Genomic DNA, 13854 nt, shown 5'->3' on the forward strand with positions numbered 1-13854 from the left:
CCACTTTACAGTACCAGTTTCATCTATATCAGGGATAGACAAACAGCTTCTGTAAAAGGCCAGATAGTAAATATTTCTGGGTGTGCAGGTTTATCTGTCTCTGTTGCATGATTCAGTTTTGCCTTTGTACTCTGAAAACAGCCTGAGACCATAAGAAAATGAGTGGATGTGGCTAGGTTACAATAACATTTTAATTATGGATACTGAAATTTAAAATTCATATCATTTTCATTTGCCACAGAATATTCTTGTTTTGATTCTTTTCAGCCATTTAAAAATGTAAAAATCATTCTTAGCTCAAGGACCATACAAAAATGGCCCCAGGCTTGATTTGGCCCTTGGGGGGAAGTTTGGCAGATTCCCGGATTAATACCCTGAACTATTAGATTCACAATCCCCTCAATTAATGTAAATCAACTTTTTACTGCTTCTGTATTTCAATGTGACTTTTTTTTGCATGTATAAATTATTAAGAATCCTGGTGATATTTTTTGCCTACCTCTCAGTATAAACTAATTTCTTGTTTGTTAGACTATGAACAAAAGAATTCAAGTTGTTACCTTGTTCTTAGAGTTGTCAGAGAAAAGAGGACACCAGTTAAATTTGAATTTCCTGTAAACAATGACTAACTCTTTAAAGTGTGTCCCATATATTTCATAGGACACACTTATAATAAAAAAGTATTGTTTATCTGCGATTCAGTTTTAAGTGGGTGACCTGTATTCCTATTTATATCTGGCATTTGTTCTTATACTTAGGAACTTTGCACATTACCTATTTACTGAGGCCGTAAAAATAACCAAAGATCTGAAGAGAGGACTCCTGAAGCAAGGTAGGTCTTTAGAGATTTGGGCTAATGTGCACACCCCCTCCCTCACTTTTTAGTGCAACGTAACACATTAAAAAAAAAACAGCTTTGTGACCCAAACAGTCATGCTTTACCCATTTTCCAGGAGTATACGTTGAGCATTCTGAGCTGCCAGTGTCACTTGCACAAGCCATTTTAATTGCTTTGTAAGAAACCTGAAGGAACCTGTGGACAGGCACTTGCACAGAGCTTCTGAGAAATTTCAGGTCTTAGGAAGGGTGGAGAGGGACAACAAATCCATCCCCCCAGGCTGGTGTCTAAGGGGCAGGGCTTTTTTCAGATCAGTTCAAGCCCACCCTATTCTAACCACATTTTCGTACCTCTGGATGGAGATTTTAAGTGTGCGCAGGCAGTGACTGAGAGAGCTTGCTGTAGGGGCGTTTCTTGGGGTGCCTATTTGTTAGGGAGCACTACTGGTACTAAATGTTGACACATTTAATTTGGTGACTTTTCACGGAAAACATCGAATGCTGTATCGTCCCCCACATCTGATGTTCCTTCCAGCTCTAAGCCTTGCCGCCTGCCCAGGCGATCAGGACGGTGGGCGACTGTTACCGCTGAGGAAAAACAAGAAGAGCTTGGCGGGGTTTCTTAGCGCTTTGGCCTTGAGATGGGTTAATGGACCGTGCTTCTCGCTGCCCTGCCGGGACGGAGTGGGGCGGGTGGCCTGAGCGGGGCAACCGAGGGGGTGTCCTGACACAGCGACCAGGCAGAAGTGGCAGCGCCCGGTCTCCCACCCCGGTGGGGCAGGGGCCGGCCCCGCGCGCAAGGAGTGGCCCTCGGGCGAGCAGCGGGGCGGCAGGCGGGCGGGCGCCGGAGGGGCCACCCACGCGGGCAGGCTCTCCCGGAAGCAGCTGGGGGATAAAGGCTGCACTGAAGGGCGCTGCTGCAGAGGAGGCGCGCTGCAGAGACGACACACGTCCTCCCCAGAGGGGGCAGATTGTGCTTTGGCGGCTGGGAGAGGAGACCGCGCGCAGGGAGCAGCCACCCGCAGGTAAGCCGGCGTCCTATCGGCGTTTCTCCAACCATGCTGGTGTCCCTCGGGGGCTGCCACCGATTACTCGCGAGGACCTCTTGGCCTCCCCCTGCCCGTCCTGCGGTGGCCCTTGCTTCGGCTCCCAGGCACTCCTCCGGTTTTTTACCTCTTCTCTAGCTGCAGAATCCTGGCCGTCACTTACCCCTCACTCGAATGACCACGGCCGGGATACGGTCGAGTGGACGGAGGCATTCGCCTCAGGCCCAAAATTTAAGGGCGCACCAAGACACTCAGTAAATAAGAAAAAAAAAATTAATGCCGTATCTTTAAAATTCAAAGTTAATACAAAAATTCCATGATGAACAATGTGTGAAAATGTTAAAAATAAAGACATGACCCGACCCTGACTTGGCACTTGGCCACGCTTCCTCACCCGAGTCCCCAGCTCTGCAAACCAGCTCGGAAGTGATCCCCTCCTCTCTCCGCGATGTCAAGTCCCGGACCTCTGCCGTACTCAGCATAGGCTCCTCCGTTGCAGTGAGTTGGGTTTTCCCTGTGTACGTGCCTCCCTAGCTGTGCGGAAGGAAGGAGGGACGGCTGCTTCCCCACTTGTGCCTCAAGGAGCCAAGCCCCGCGCTTTGCACCTGGCGTGGGGCCAGCGTGGAGTTCGGCAGACACGGAAGGCCAGAGTTTATGCAGTGCTGGCCTCAGGTTGCAAAGTTCTGCATTGGAACCACCGAACCCCCACCGAAGTAAGGCACAAGTGAAGTTGTGGTCTCTTAATTAGGATTTAGGAACCCATTCAGAATTGCGTTGAATACAAAACGTTTTAAAGGAATCACAAGTACCAGGGAAGGGCTTTGGGGATTCTTTTGCAGAAAAAGGGGTGCCTCGGCCCTTGGGGACGCCTTGTTCCTCTCTAGTCTGCCAGGAGCATTTCTTGACACGCAATTTCAATAAATTTGCAATGATACAAGCCCCTTTAATGAGGAACACACGCCGTCATTTACAGGGCATCTCCCTTATCATACCTAATTTAACGCTCCCAGCAGGTGGCAGACACTATGTTAGGCGCTGGCAAAAAGTGACTTTCAACTGTCATTATCTCCTGGAACCATTTTATGCTGATCTTGTATTGTTTGCTGCCCGTAGTGTTAAGAGAGAGAAAAAAATGACGCATCTCCTCCAGGCTCGGGAGGTGGGCTGGTTATACTTCAGGTTGGGATGCAGCCGCCACTAGGTTTGTGATTCCTGGACTCCTTAAAGTGTTCCCTAACTAAATGCATCCTTTTTGTCTTACACAGGCCAGTGAAAATAAGGTAAAGAGGAAGAGCAAACGGAGGAGGGGATCATGAAACTACTGTTCAAATTTATGTTCTTTTTCTCAAAAAATATATATATATTTGGAAGCTTTGGGCATGGCCAGTCTCCTGAAAGATCAGGGGAAAGGGCGAAGTTGTCGGAGCACTTCCCCAAGTCCTGGTTTACTAAACTGAGTTTGCTTACCTTGAGGTGCTAAATAGTCAAACATTCTGCTTGGCATGAACTGGGAAGAAATTGGGGAAGTGCAGACCTTGCGGACTGCGTGCGGCAGGGCTCACCACCCACCTACCTCCGCTTCAGTGTTCCTTCTCTGCCCGGGTTGCACTGTTCCACTCTGTAGCCAGCGGAGGGCACTGCTGCTGCGTAGAATCCATTTTGACTTTTTGGGGGAAAAATTTTCAGAGCTTAAAAAAAAAAAAATACTTGGCTCCAGTAAGAAATATGTACAAGCTCCCATGAAATTTTAATGTGGAAAAATAGATTATTATTAAGAACTTATGGATTTCTATTTGATTAATGGCCCATCGAACCACGAGAGGACAGTGAAGATGTTTCATAACTGTCTTTGTTATCAAGATTAAAATAGCAAGAACAAAATAGCAATGTTATAATAAATATCAGCATGATATCCCTGAATTATTTAGGGAACAAACAGGACTTTTTCTCCTAGGAATGTGTGTGCCAAGTCCTAGTAATAAGGAAATAGGTCTGATTTGTCCTAAACATCTGCTTTTTTTATGCATTGCAAACATAAGCCCTTTCATTAATATCAGGACAGTTAAACGTAAGTCCATCTTACCAAAGAAATGTGGCATCTGAGGTCCTTTATGATTTGCCTCAACAGACTTTTCCAAATTTGTTTTTTACTATCCACTTCAGCCACCTTGTGTTTTAGCCTCATCTAGTCTAGTCCCCATACTTCCAGCACTTTCCTGCCTCTGTCTTCGCCCCGTTCTTACTTCCCACTCAACTCACACCCTTCTGCATATACTGGAAATCCTATATTAGAGCTTTAAGGTCCAATTCAATGCGGACCCTTTTGTGAGTGCTGCATGCAGGTCTTACTGGCTCTACTGTGAGCACTTATGCAATGAAATGACCTATTCTGTTCTAGATGTCAAGACATTCACAAAATGATTAAAACATGGGGAAACAGAAGGCACTACAAAGAAGTGCCATGAATGCTGTAATAATCAGAGTAAGTACGGGAGGGAGGCTCTGGGAGCTCTGATCAGTGGTTCCCAGTCAGAACCAGCTGGAGGGAGCAGGGAAAGCTTCTTGGAAAAGGTGGTGCTTGAACTAGTGTTGAAAGCTAAGGACAGCTGGATGGTTGAGGTAGCCCCTCACCTGGCTGGCTTGTAGGTTACAGGGGAGGATGGGAGGAGGTAGTGGGGGAGGATATTAGGAGAGTAAGCAGGGTGCCATCAATCAGAGGAAGGTGGGACTTTGCTCAACAATCCCTGGGGCCTCATGGGAGTGATTTAAAGGGGAGTAAGTACTGGATTAGACTCCTATTTTAGGAAGGTTGCTCTGGAGGCAGTGTGGTCAGTAGGCTTGATAGCAGGGTGATGACAGAAGACTGCATTATTCTTCAGATGAGGAATGAAGGGCCTGAACTGAACCAAGGCACATAAAGTGGGAATGGACAGAAGGAAGAAGGTTAGGCCCCAAGAACACACTGTTTGTGCACAGACTCTTATGGAATGTGTGGCTTTCTACCTTCTAATGTGTTATGTTTATCTTCCGAGAAGGCTAAGTTCCTTGAGATGGAGGCTTTTCCTCAGTTCATTTGTTCCTCATATCACATGGCCTTGTACATGATAAGCTCTTATCAGCACAAGTTGATTGAGGAGAACGAAATCAATGTCTGAAGTGTTTGATCATGGGGGTTTACTTTTGAAATGCTCTGTTATTGCTCTTTGGTCTCAAAAGTCAGTTGAATGACATCTTTGTTTATCATGTTAGTAAATGCATTGTGGGAGTTTATAAATTTTGAAAAAAATAAGATTTCTCATTGTTACCATTCTTACTGGTTACCATTTATGGGTATTATACTTGAAAATGTTAAATGATTCTAAGGGTCTGTACTTTTTGGGCTTGTGTATGTGTTTTAAAATTTTTGGAGGAAAATAATCGCTCTGCACAGCTTATATAAAAGCAAACCCCTTAAGACCAAATGTCCTTTCATAACAAAAGCTGCAATGAACTCAATCCTGTTTATTCATACAAATCCTCACAGGGTGTGGCATTTACAAAATTCTTTGTTCTTCTCAGTTGAAATGCTGTTAGAAAAACATCTTGAGAGCCTCCTGCCATTTTGGGCACTTGAGCAATGTGAGCCCCAACTCATGACTTCAGAGCTCAGTCAGCTAAGCTTTATTTCACCTTACAACGTATCCTAGGCACCCTTGGACTCGCAAGGACTAGAAGAATGATGTTACACTGTCAACCCTGTAGATAAACATACTTTGGAAAAATACCCTGAGTAGAGTTACACTTCATTATACTGTTAAGCAGGAAAATACATATGATTGGGGTGGAAAGAGAAAAAGGCCAGATAAGTCCACTAAAAAGACCCAAAGTTAATCAATTAAAACTCAAAAAACCAGGAGCAACTTGGCCTGGAATGTTTGAATATTCCCCAGATAAAGGAAGGTACCTCAGCATAGCCCATGTCTTTATTGTGTTAATCATGCAGGCCCAGTTTATTTTTTATCTTTACCTATATGCTGTTTTTTTCTCCTTCCAGCCCTAATCAAAAAGTTTGTAACCTAGGCAACAAATTTAACATGCAGGCCCAGCCATAAACAACATAGTAAAAGGCAGGAAGGATTACATTTTACAGATTATATTTTAATACCCGGGAAGTTAACAATGTAAGATTCTTAACTTACTCTTTAGCAAACAGACAATAACTCAGCCCACCTTGGGGGCTGGGCAGGCAGCCTTGTTTGATAGCTCCCAGACTAAGACTCCAGAGAAATCAGAGCAGGAAGCTGCTTGTGTTAACTTAATTCTAAGTATTCAAAGACCACTTAACAGGTCTACACCCCCAGGCCTTAGTCACATTCCTGAAGAATCCTTAAAAGAGGGAACCCCCAACCTTTTGGGGCACTCCTCTCTCTGAGGTCGCGCGCACTTTCTGAGTGCGAAACTTTAACTTTTCCCAACCTTTCAGGGCACATCTCCTCACTGAGGTTGCCTGCTGCACTTTTTCTTTCTTTAAGTAACTTTAAATAAAACTTTACTCTGCTTCACTACTGTGTCTCTGCCCTTCAATTATTTGTTGTGGCAGGGACAAGAACCGAGGAAAATACACAACGCTCCCCCAACAGTACCATTGTTTATTAGCATCCTAACAGCTTCCAGACTGTATAGCTTGCAGAACTGAAAGGCAACATAGGATGTTTATTTTAGAGGCTTTATTCTTCACAGTAACTTGGCTCTAGCATCTTGAAAACGTGACATATCCTTAGCAAGGTCAGAGAACACAGGATGAAACTTTGACCCTAAGTGAATTTTATGGGTAGAAGTATGTTCTATCATGTGAAATTTGTCTGAGTGAAGTTTTGCCCAGTGATATAGTTAAACATAGTAATCATTCTCCCTACTCAGGGTTATCCATTTTTATCTCGTCTGCTTCTTACTTCTTTTCACAAATGTCCATCTCTTCCATGGTATAGAAAAGAGTTGTTTATTAGTGTTATGAGGCTGAACTGTCACCAGCTTGAAATAATCCAGTTTTGGGTAAAATTGCTGTAAATCTTCTGTTCCAATTTGGTAGAGAAAAAGAAAACTTGGAAATTGAGTCTTTTACCTTTAAATTGATATTGGGATTCAAGCTTTATAATGCCTTAATGATGCCGGGGTTCTTGTTCACAAAGCCGAAGAATGAACTTCACAGTCAAGGTAGGACAGCAAGGTACAGGCTTTTATTTAGAGGTAAAGGAAAGAACAGAGCTCCCGGCTCACGCCAGGCGGGGACAAGAGAGTCCGTAGTGGTGCGTTGTCTAGGGGGTTTTATAGACAGTTGAGGATTTCTCGAGAACATGAAAAAAACTTAGGGGTGTGGACTTAAGTGGTCCCTGAATATTAAAAATTAACGTAAGGAATTTCCTGCCTTGATTTCTCTCTGGGACACTGGCGCCTTGGTCGGGGAGCACATCAAAAGGCTTCCTGCCCAGCCCCCAAGGTGGGCTGAGGTATTGTCTACTTGCTAAAGAATCTTGCTTCTTGAACTTCCTGGGTGTTAAAATGCTATCTTATCTTTAAGATGGAATTCTTCCTGTCTTTTACCATGTCATCTACAGCTGGGTCTGCATGCTAAGTTAGTTGCTCAGTTTGCAAAATCACCTTGTCTGATCTGAAGGAGGAAAGACAGCACATAGGCCTGGGCCTTTTAGCATGCTAAAGTGAATCTTACACATGGTTACAAATGATTAGCATAATAAAACATGTGCTACTCTTCTTTATCTGGGGAACATTAACTGATCTCACTGAAGAATGATTCTAGAGCTCAATGTTTAACATAGAGTTTTAGTAGGGGGGTTTCCTTGCATGTAGTTACATTGCTCTGACTGCAGATATCCCGCCCTGCCCCCTCCAGAGGCCCTCACCCTACTCTGACTACATCCAGGGTCCCTGTCTCATTAATATTTAATCTACTGACTTAAAGTGAGGAAAATATTTCATTTAAAGTGATTTCTCTCCAATGATCAGTTGTTCTTCAGCTGTAACTTTTCACCTTATATTTAACCTGCAAAGCCTCTGATACATATGTAATAGTGCCTAAAATGTAGGTATGAAGCATGAGACTGATACTTCATGCACACATGTGCACACACACACACAGTATTAATTATGAGAATGTTTAAACCTACAGAGAAATAGAATAGTGCAATGAATGCCCACCAACCAACCGCCTGGATTTAACAATTGTTAATATTTTTCCATAAAATAAATGATTATGTAATATGTATATTGCTTTACCTCTCCCCACTAAAAGTGAATATTTGCCTATATTATCTGTGTAATTCCATTATTATACCTAATAGAGTCAACAGTTTTCACCTAACAGCCATTTCATATTCAGATTTCTTCAGTTATGCCAAAACTGTGAGTGACTACTTATTAATTATTAGGGAAGCTGCTATCAGGAGATCAGAGGTCTGAGAACTTGGTACTGTCAGTTGATCAGGAGTGTAGATTAGTAGCAGAACAGAACTTAAGCCAACAAAATGTATAGCAATTGTTTATGCGTTTGGAAACATTCCCCTCCTCAAGCTACACTGATCTCTGGAGAAACTGAGTTATCAATTGCAATCAACCTGGGCCACCAATTTGGTCACTGTGGCGCTCTGACTCTCCCAGAATGCCTGTGGCTCTAAGAGAGGGGAAATGCCATTGAGAGAGACCTTCAGACACTCTTGTAGATGGATAGTTAGTTATTCCAACACCATTTATTGAGTAGTACATCTTTTCCTCAATATCTTGAAGTAGTATCACTGAACTATAAAAATAATAAAAGAAAATCTGTGGAAATATCCTTATCACCTTAGAGGGGGGAATGCTTTTCAGAACAAGGCATGAAACATTTGACTACATAAATATTTGAAATGTCTTTATGGTGCTAGACAAAATAAATAAAATAAGAAAGTATGTAACAGCCTTAGAGAAAATGTTTGAAACTTAGAATTAAAAATAAGAATTACCTAATATGCTAATAGTGCCTATAAATCACTAAGAAAAGTATTTCAAAGTGGGCAAAGGATATGAAGAGACAATTTAAAGATGAAGAAATAGAAATGGCTTACCATATGGAAAGATGATTAAAGAAATGAAAATGAAAACAAAATGAGGTACCTTGTTATTCACCTTTTGCTTGGCACAAATAAAAAAGATAATTACAAAAATAATATTTCATATTGGTGAACATATGGGGGAAAGGACCCTCATCTGTGGTTAGTGAGAAAGCAAAATGGTTACAGCCTTTGCAAGGGCAATTTGGTATATATTATTACTCCAAGTTGCTGTTCTCCTCGCTAGCCTATAAGCTACTTATGCAAACTGCCTCTGTTCCTGACTTCATTTCTTATTTTTGTGTCTGCTTTCTCCTAGATGGTGATAATTTGTGTTTCTCATCTCAGCCTGGTAGCCTGACGTTGACTCCTGAGTTCCGGGATTGCATCACAATTGCAAGTCACTCACATACAAAATTCAAGTTTACCTAGTCTGCACCTTTGAAAGTTTTGGAATGATATGCAAGTTCAAGTCACTATCATGTGATCTTGCTGACTATCTCATGTGACAAGACCAACATCTCGGTCACTTGCTTCTACCCTTGTTCTTCTGCCTGTTGTTCCCTCCACAGCTGTCAATCACACACATTTATAGTCATACAAAAGCTCTTTGCCTTTTTGTCTTGTGAATGTTGTCATTTGCTTCTTATGTATTACATATTAGTGTTGTGTATTGCTCAGTGATATAAAACTTTCAATAATTGTAAACTTGCATAAGTTTGGGTAAGAATGGCATCCAAGCAGAAAAGCAAGAAGGTGGATGGCAGAGATGCAAGAAAAGCCAAGAGGTCAAGAAAGGTGATGTCGATAGCAAACAAAATGAGAGTTCTTGAAATGCTCAATAATGGTGAAACCAAGGCCTCTGTAGGGCATTTTTTTTGGTGTTAATGAATCTACAATTCGTACAGTAAAGAAAAATGAGAAAGCTGTTAGGGCCAGTGCATCAAGGGGTACACCAGAATCATTGAGAAAATCATATGTAACTAGAAATGCCAAAGTAGAGCAAATGGAAAAAGATTTGCATCTGTGACTCCAAAAACAGAGAAGGCTGAATAGACCTCTTTCCGTGTATATAATCCACCAGCAAGCATCACAAAAGTGCAAGTTTAAATTTCAATCTGGACAAAAAGTTGTAACATTCATTGCGAGTAATGGGTGGTTGGATAGGTTTAAGAAACGCTATGATCTGTATGAAAAGAAGTGGCTGGCAGAGGAGGCAGATTGTGAAGCTGCTGCGGCGTATCCTGGGTACTTGAAGAAACTCAGTGAGGAAAATGCCTATTTGCCTCAACAAATCTTCAGTGCTGATGCAACTCCTGTTCTGGAAGCGCATGCCTGCATGCACATCTATTGTGAAGGATGAGAAAAAGGCAGAGGCTTCAAGCCTGGAAAAGACAAGCTCAAAGTTCTGCTTTGTTCCAATGCTTCTGTCGGCTTTCTGGTTAAACCCATGCTGCTTCACAGATTCCAAAATCCTTGCCCTATTAAAAACGAATGCCAGAAACACTTTTCCGTCTACATGAGGAGAAACCATAAAATATAGATCACTGAGAAACTCTTTTTGGAGTGGTTTTTTAAGTGTTTTGTTCCTGAGGTTAAACAATGTTTAAAGCAAAAAAAATCTTGAATTCAAAGTGTTGCAGATTCTGAACACTGCTCCCACTGACAAGAGTGCAGTAATAACTGCGGATCCTGGTGTTAGTCATCTCCACTCCCCACAGCACAACTCCACTCCTTCAACCCGTGCATCTGGGGGTGCTAAAAATGTTCATGATGTACTATACTCGGCATGTATTTGACTACCCTGCAGATCTTATGAGAGAGACACCAGAACTTACTGTGAAAGGAGCTTGGCAAAACTTCTTCATTTATAATGCTTTAACAATGGCAGAAGAATCAGTGAAAGAAATAAAACAATCAACCGTCAATGGGTCCTAGAAGAAACTTTGGAATGAGGTTGTAACGGGCTCTGAAAGTTTCCTTTCAGTGGTAAAAGAAATTGAAAATGTTAGCATCTGCAAAACGTTTGGGTGGTGAAGGATTTGAAGACATTGAATTAAGTGACATTGCTGAACTATTAGATTCTCACCCTCAAAAGATAGTTCAGAAATATTTCAGTGATGTGATCACATCAAAAGTTGATAGAGAAGGTCATTGTAATTTAAGATCCAGAACTCAAAGTATGTTGAAGCACCCGCTTTGCAAATCAAATTGCTGTGATGATTCAGAGCAAAGAGACCCTTCGGTGGAACATTTACTGACCCTCAGGCAAGGATTAAATGCTTACCCACAACCCTATATAACAGTAATAAGAAACCTTCAAACAAAAGCCAATAAATCTTTTCTCTGCTTGCTTTAACAGGGGAGAAGAGGCTGGGCCATCAGGCCATGTCATTCAAACTGGTTCTGCAAACAAGGAGAAAGGCCACATCCAGAGAGCTGAACCTTGGGATTCAGACTTCGGCAGCTCTGATAATACGGTGATCCATGTGCCAGAGAATGCAAGTGGAGCAGAAGACTGAGCTTACTTAGAACTGACAAAATCCAATTTTTCTAATCCTTTCCCTACCACCACTGTGATGACCAGCATTTTCATTGATGTGTGATTATCCCCACACTGAGATCAGAGAGAAATAGAAATTAATTGCCCAATAATCACTATTGCTACTGTAAAATTAGTAAAATACAATCAAGATTCACTTTACACAGTGTTTCATTTCAGTGAACAAACCAGTTGCCTGAGCTGTCGTAATGCTCCTTTCCCTGCCCCAGTTTTTCCCCAAAGCTCATAAACTCCCACAGCACAGTTTCCCCTACAGTGAGGAAGTTAACTCTGGTACCTAGGGAGTGGGCTGCTCTGCTCGCTTGGGCAACTTGATTTTATACTCTTAATCCTGAAATTTATTTTAAGTCAGTTTAAGCCTGACTTGCTATCTCAACAGAAAGGATACAAACCCTCTCCTTCTAACTAGTTTGGTATAAGTTAATTTGTTTTGCATCAGTTGTATAAGGTAGCTAGGTCAGTCCTGAAAGGCAGTACATTTATAATGGATTCCCGGATTTACTTTCCTACCAAATCAAGGAAGAGAAGCTGCTAGAGTTCCTTTACATAGATCTTCTCTGTTCTCATATATGGTCTTCTCTGTGATTTGAACAGTTGAACATCCTCCAGAAAAGGAATATTGAAACTTCCTATACCCTAGAGGTGGTGGAAATCTAGTAATTTTCCCCCTGGCCTGGAGGTCTGAATGATTGGCTACCTGTATCTGAGTTTGAAGTGAATAGAGGAAAGGAAAAAAATACAAACGTTAAGAGGGCTTGCATAGTGACAGTTGAGATGATGGACATTCCTCAACAAGTTCAAAAGAGGTAGATGAGAGCTGAAAATCCATCACAGGGCGCTGTGCATCTAGTCACTCACCACAGTGCCAGGAGAACTCAAACTCTTGCTCTAAGCAACAATGGTTCTCAACATTGACTGCACATCAAAATCATGATGGGGAGCTTTGAAAAGTACAGATTTCTGAGACCTTCTTCTAGACATGCTGAATCAAGAATGGGGTCCAGCATCTGTATATTATGACAGCTCAAATGATTTTTGTACTGCAGCCACGGTTGTAAACCCCTTCTCTAAGTCTAAACAGAGTTTTAGTAGAAAATACAATACAAATGGTAGTGTGCCCAGGAGCTAGGAAACCTTGATTCCAAGTTTCTGCTCCGCCGCTAGCACAGGGGATGGTCTTACTCAAATCACCCTACTCTTCCATCATCTGTCAAATGAGAGAATAGGACCACTTGATCTCTAAGGTCCTCCTGGCACTGTCCTGAGAGAAAGGTACGTCAACCTCACTGGTTGATTTTGAGAGTACCTAAGCCCTTTCACAGAGACCAAGGTAAGTAGTAACGTTATTGTTTTGTATTCTTGTTATTTTAAAAATTGTGTTTGTGGTTCAAGCTTTACCACACTCTAGTTCCTCCTGGAAAAGAGTTACGCATAGATGCCATAGAGAAAAAGGGAAACAAACATACCATTGACTTCTTGAAAGGAAAGCCATAGAGTACCTCCTGGGAGCTTCTTTTTATATGATAATTGCTGTTTTTCCTCTGAGTTATGGGGGGTTTGGGGAGAATACTATGCATAGATGTTGTGAGTAAAACACTTTAACATTCTGTATCTGTTGTTTCCATAAACCAAAGCAGAGAACTCTGTATGGTTACTGTTTCAAGGTTCCATGGATACTTGGCGTATTCTTAATCATATCTAGAGGTAAATATTTTTAAGTCAATGATTGTTTAACCAGTATAATCAGTGGGTTCCATATGCCTTTAAAGAATGTGCTTTTCTGATAATTTTACCATTGAGATTACTGCCTTGTCAGCTTTTTCTCTCAATTTGGCCAAGAATTAGGGAAATCCAATTTTAAATTGAACAGTACCAACTAGCAACTGCTAATATAAAATAATACAGTAGGAACCTGACTATTGTATGGTTTCAGTTGTTGTGGGAATGCCTAGACTTTGACTTGATAGGTGGAAACATTTGTCTCGCACCCAGGCCATTTGAAATAAAACGTTGGGAGAAATCTAATTCTTCTTTAAGGAATTGTCCAGTTAAAATAATTTAAGAAGTATCGTTGATGAAGGTAAAGTTAGAATAGTTTACTGTGATTGAGTTGAACAAGTCAACAGACCGGACAGGAGGATGCGGAAGCCGGTATAAGCTACATGGTGGAAATAGAAGCTAGTGACAATACAGCCATGTAAATGGGTGCTGCTTTTTTCTTTCTTTAAATTTGAAGATCTAATTGGCTTTATTATATGATTGATGAATCCGGCAGCAGCCCATCTAGCAAGCAGACTCTTCTTTTTTCTTCTTAATCCCCAAAATT

General features: G+C 41.8%; 1 long non-coding RNA gene across 1 annotated transcript in view; it reads left to right on the forward strand.

The window, feature by feature from the left end:
* The window catches only part of LOC118913884 (uncharacterized), a 44995-nt gene extending 37811 nt beyond the window's left edge, over nucleotides 1-7184 (forward strand). The window contains exons 5-8 of the long non-coding RNA XR_005025387.2: nucleotides 759-832; nucleotides 1373-1862; nucleotides 2022-2596; nucleotides 3149-7184. This is a non-coding gene — a long non-coding RNA (uncharacterized LOC118913884). The remainder of the gene's footprint in view (nucleotides 1-758; nucleotides 833-1372; nucleotides 1863-2021; nucleotides 2597-3148) is intronic.
* Nucleotides 7185-13854: the final 6670 nt, after the last annotated feature.

The sequence above is a fragment of the Manis pentadactyla genome, chromosome X, assembly GCF_030020395.1.
Source record: "Manis pentadactyla isolate mManPen7 chromosome X, mManPen7.hap1, whole genome shotgun sequence".
Taxonomy (NCBI): domain Eukaryota; kingdom Metazoa; phylum Chordata; class Mammalia; order Pholidota; family Manidae; genus Manis; species Manis pentadactyla.